Here is a 6,000-nt window from a genome sequence, read left to right as displayed (position 1 = left end):
CGGTGCAGCAGGGGTGCTATGGCAGGCTTCCTGCCTGTCCTGGCACTGCAGACCACGCTGCGCCCTGGAAGCAGCCAGCAGCAGGTCCGGCTCCTAGGCAGAGGCACATAAGTGGCTCCATGTGGCTCTCACCTGCAGGCACCACCCTTCCCCCCAGCTCCCATTGGCCAGAAACTGGCCAATGGGACTGTGGAGCCCGTGCTCAGGACGGGGGCAGTGAGCAGAGCCCCGTGCCCTCCCCAGGAGCCAGACTTGCTGCTGGCCATTTCCGGGGCACAGCGCAGCATCAGAACAGGTAGGACTGGCCTGTCTTAGCTAGGCAGCGCAGCCGTTGGGACTTTTAACGGCCCGGTCAGCAGTGCTGACCGGAGCCGCCACAACCCAGTGCCTTACATTCCACAACCCAGTACGTGGTCGCAACCCGCAGTTTGAAAACCACTGGGTTAGCACATCTGTGCAGCAACACTGTTTCTGATGCAACTAGTTTGGTAGGTCCACATTCAACATTAAAGGCATGGTTGCATTCTCAGACTCCTAAATAGGGCCAGCCTGGCCTTTGGGGTGGGTGATTGGGCAGCTGCTCCCAGTGCCAACATTCAGAGGTGCCAAAATGCCCATTTAGGGGGCGTGGGTGTTGCTTGCACCTTTTGGGGGTGGGGGGCCAAATAAGTTTTCCACCTTGGGCAACAAAAAGCACCTAGGGCCGGCCCTGCTCCTAAAGCCCCTATCTCATAACATCCAGCACTGAGACAAGGGCAGGATCAGAAGCAGGTGTTCAGATGAGCTAGAAAACTGACTTCTGAAGACTTGAGATTCTGCAGGGCTCCTGGAAATCTGAAACAATCCCTTGTTGCTGGGATAGAAGAATCTCACACACAATCTCTGCATTGGCTCAGTGCTCTCCATTACAAAGCCTACTAGAAGGAGAGTGGTTTGCAGATTACTATCAGCCTATGCAGTAACTCTGCTTATATTTTTCCTGTAGGACCCTACGAACTGCTCAGCGACTTTGGAAACATAGACTACTTTGCCAAGTATGATTCCATCAAAATTTCAGGAGCATCTGAGACAACACAAGCTGATTCTGGGAGATTTTCTTCATGGGAATGCTGGTGAGTTACTGGATCACAGAGGAGTGTTTACCAAAGAGAATTTTAGAGGTGTTCAGTACTCACAATGTGCATTTTGCGCTTGGAAGAGTATTTCAATTTAGGGATGTCCATTAATGCAAAGAGGCAGCAAGAAAGGCAGAGATTAAGACGCTTTTGTGTTAATTCACATGCATGATATGGATTCTGATCAAAATTTTCAGAATTCTTTTATTCTGTGTAGATTCTTAAACTGTGCTCATCAATGTAGTAACCAGTCAGGTTGCTTAGCACACGGTCATGTGCTGCTTGTTCTCTCATCCTCTCCCTAAAGGGAGGAACACGTGTAGTGAAGTGTCTTGTTTTGGTCTGCTGCTTCCCTGCTGGAGGGAGGGAGAAGAGACTAGCTGGAAAAGAAGGGACCCAGCCCCAGGATCCTCTGTTGCTCCCAGTGGCACTGACCTCATTTGCAGCCAGCTGGAGCTCATGAAGTCATTTAGGTGCTGTCTACAGCAGAGGTCCCAAAACTGTGGGGTATGCCCCCTAGGGGGGTGCAGAGGAACATTCAGGGGGCCTGGCAGGCCCAGACCAGCCCCACGGGGGGGGGGGGGGAAATAGAGAGAACCATCCAGCCCCACTTGCAATCCCAGGGAGGCAAGAGGGGCACAGCCAAGGGTGGGGGGGCATAACCCTCAAAAGTTTGAGGACCACTGGTCTACAGCTGACTAAGTATACTAAAGTACCTGGGTCAAGTTTTGCTCTTATTTACCCCTGCAAATCCAGAATAAAATGCAAAGAGAAATAACATTAGCCTGAGAACTGTCACTTTTGCAGCGACTCACCCCTGTGCATCTCCTGCTGGTCTCTCAGGGAATTAGCTCTTCCAGCCTCCAGAGTGCCCCCTGCAGGCCAGTGTCCTGCTTGCTGCTGGCCCCCAGGTCCCTCCCAGACCCCAGTGCCCCTTCTCCCCAGGGTGCTGCCCCCAGCAGTACCCCCACAGTCTTTGGCTCTTCCCTCCCCAGGGAACCCCCATCCACTATCCCCACCTCACCTCAGTCTTTGGCTACTGCCAGTCACCATTGAGCCCCTGCACACTGGGGTGGACTGTAGGGTAATAAGCCAATCATCACAGGCAACGGGGATTTGGACCTGCTGCCTCTGCCTACACGTGGGCTGCCCCCTGCAATCCCAGTACCTTGTCTTAGGCCATCTGCCAGGCCTGCAGCCTGGGGCTTTTCCAGTCTGAAGCCTCCCAGCTCCTCTAGCCTTCCCCAGCCCTGCTTCACCTTAGGTACCCAAGTATGCTCCCCAGCAGCCAGGTCAATCTCCCTCCACAGCTAGAGAAGACTCCCTCTGCTCCTGGCACACTGCCCTCTTATAAGAGCCAGCTGAGCCTTCTTCCCCCAATCAGCCCAGGAACTGCTTGCTCCCAGCCACAGCCCTCTCCTAGGCTGTTTTAAGCCCTTGAAGGCCAGAGCAGGTGAACACCCCACTACACTCCTTTTTTTATTTTAAATGTGCAAGTTTAATATGGCAGCCTTGTAGAGCAGTGGAGTTACACAATTGTTTTTCCATGGCATGAGGTTTAAATTATCCCACTCCACTAGCTGCAGGAAAAGCTACTCATAGCACTCTGGAATTCTGCAGCAGCAATTGCCAAAGAGGCTACACCCATGTAGTTAAGAGCAAAATTTGGTCCATTACCTCCTTTAAAATGTTTCAAGCTCATCAAGTAGCTGGCACTCAGGGAGAACCAGAGGATTAGTCACATAGGAGATGACAAGATTTAAAGTTGGAAATGGAGCATCCCCAGGAACTGAGGGTGAAATCCCAGCACCATTGAAGTCAATGGGAGTTTTGCCATTGCAAAACTTTTCACAAAAGATCTTTGCAAAATTCTTAAAAGGTAACTGTGCTGGAAAACCCACATATGCCCTGAGCTACCCTCTCACAGTATGTGGGACCTCGGAACTGTAATTACCACACTTGGCCAGCCGATGTCACTGTAGCGCCTTCATCCGATGAAGTCAGCTGTAGCTCAGGAAAGCTTATGCTCAAATAAATTTGTTAGTCTCTAAAGTGCCACAAGTACTCCTTTTCTTGTAGCTCCTTCAGTGACATTTGGGCCTTCTGCTGTTGGCTTCCAATCCCAATCTCATTCAATGCATTAGCAAAATCCCCCTTTTCTCCAGCAGGGTAGGATCAGGCCTTGGGTAAATCAGACTGAACACAGGGGTGGTGACTTTCTGAAATCACTGGAAAGTAGCAAAGATAGGGGCCAGATCTGACACTGGTGTAAACTGGGTGAAGCGCCATTGACACTCATATGATTAATATTAGCTGTCTCTAATCGGATAACATGACTTGATTCACATACACTGGGACCAGAGAGCAGTGATGTTTCAGATGTCTGGCGGCTGCTGCTTACTAAGCAAATCATAACTGGCCTATTGCTACCTTGTGCTCACCCCTCTGCCGTCGTATCCATCTCTTGGCATAGACTTAGATCACAAGCCCCTCAGGGCAGGGACTGAAATTCCATTATATACGTGTATAGAACCCACACAGTTATTTATTAAGAATAAGAATTACGTGGACTAGTATTGCAGTCTATGAGGGATAACTCAGTGGTTTGAGCATTGGCCTGCTAACCCAGGGTTGTGAGTTCAATCTTCGAGGAGGCCATTTAGGGATCTGGGGCAAAAAAAATTGGGGATTGGTCCTGCTTTGAGCAGGGGGTGGGACTAGATGATCTCCTGAGGTCCCTTCCAACCCTGATGCTCTATGAGTGCTGAGATGGCTGGTCATATTACTGACTACAATGGTCTCATTATTTCTTTGTGCTCCCTCTTCTGTTTGTCTCCACCTGTTATCTCTGGTCTTAAACTAAGATTGTAAACTCTTTAGAGCAGGGACCATCTTTTTGTTCTGTGTTTGTCAGTGCCTAGCACTGGTCCTGGACCATGTCTAGGACTCCTATGCACTACAAGTAATAACACACCAGTACTTGGGAACCTGATTCTGCAGGACCTGGGGGCCCCAGGGAGGTACTGACGGCTGCTTTGCGGGGGGGAGGGGCAGTGAACTCCCACCCCAAGAGCTGATAAATCCCAGAAGACACTATGTGCAGCATTTGATGCACTGAAAGACAGTGAAGGTTGGGGGTGGCCCTGGCCTGTCTGGAATAGGCAGGTTATTACAAACCCATTGACCTTCAGGAACTGTGAAAGCCACTTAAAGACCACATGAGATTCAAGGGCATCTGACCACTGTATATTGGACTGGAACCAACATTCCTAGCTGCTTCTTCCCTAGCAACCTCACATACCAGGAAGGCTCCTGGACTCTACAGAATTGAGTTTCCCCGGGAAGCGTAAAGTTCCCACACAGCACACAGGACAGGGCACGGCCGTGGTTCATCCTGCCACTCACCGACAAAGACCAGTTGGTGATGAGATTAGAATCCAGCCAGATTAGAGCACAGCTGCTGGATTTGTTTTATGTTATTTCTTCTTGTTAGTTAAATCAGTTAACTTAAAATTTGCCTCACTTACCACTGAAATACTGCAGCTTCTGCTGCCTGCATCACCCACCAGTGGGTAGAGATACAGGTTAGAAGAGATAGAAGATAGATGCAACAACGTTCTCAGTTTAAGATGTTCTACCTGCTTGATCCATCTCTCCCACTCATCACCATTGCTGGTCCTAAATCCCTTCTTACACCTTGACTCAAATACAGCTAGTAGTAAATCAAGGCAAATCCAGCAGGGAGCAGTGCAGAGATCACTTTCCAGCAGGTTTTTTATTCCTTTATTTATTTGCAGTATACACGAGATGAAAATGTAGAATGATCCATCTAAACTGAGTTAGGTTTAGAGTTAGGGATGACAAGGATAGTCCACTTAATTTAAAAGAAGTGACCGCTTCCCAAAGCTGAGTTTGTGCTTAATTGTGTTTCTATTACAGTAGCGCCAGAGATGAGCTAGGTGCTGCACAGACAAACATAGAAGACACAGCTCCCGCGCCAAAGACTTTGCAGTCCAGGGTGACCAGATGTCCCGATTTTATAGGGACAGTCCCGATTTTGGGGTCTTTTTCTTATATAGGTGCCTATTACCCCACCCCCACCCCATCCTGATTTTTCACACTTGCTGTCTGGTCACCCTATTGCAGTCCCAGGGTAGAAATGAAGGTTGCAAAAGGCAGGCTGCACAGCGCAAACAATGCAGACACGTCGTAGGAGCCAAGTCTACAGCCCCGGCTCAGACCAAGTGGTGTTTGCTCCACGTGCATCAGGGCTGCAGACTTCAGCTCTCATGCCCCACTTCAGGGACGCATCAGTCCCTCTCTCTTCAGTTGTGCTGCTGCATCCCTGGGCCGCTTCCTCCCTCCAAGCCTCTCGTGCAGCTTCCCAGAAGCCTGTAGTTGATATAGCCGCTCCTCTGGCTCCGAGGCCTCGCCTCACATCCTCTCAGCTCCTTGTCCCTCCTCTGGTATGCTGATCCAAGCACTGTCCCCCTGAGCCTTGACCCTTTTCCAGGGCCCACAACAGATTAACTACATCCTTGGGCCCTCTTCAGCCTGCATTCACTAGACCAGGGGTTCCCAAACTGGGGGTCAGGACCCCTCAAGGGGTCACAAGGCTATTACATGGGGGATCGTGAGCTGTCAGACTCCACCCCAAACCCCGCTTTGCCTCCAGCATTTATAATGGTGTTAAATATATAAAAATGTGTTTTTAATTTATAAGGGGGGGGTCGCACTCAAGAGGCTTGCTGTCTGAAAGGGGTCACCAGTAAAATAAGTTTTGAGAACCACTGCACTAGACCCTTCCCTGAGAGAAGGGGACCTCTCCCCTGGTTCTCATCTCTGTGTAGGCCTCCCTGACCCTTTCACAGCTGGGGTCACTCGT

The sequence above is a fragment of the Dermochelys coriacea genome, chromosome 16 (genome assembly GCF_009764565.3).
Source record: "Dermochelys coriacea isolate rDerCor1 chromosome 16, rDerCor1.pri.v4, whole genome shotgun sequence".
Taxonomy (NCBI): domain Eukaryota; kingdom Metazoa; phylum Chordata; order Testudines; family Dermochelyidae; genus Dermochelys; species Dermochelys coriacea.
This window is presented reverse-complemented; position numbering follows the sequence as displayed.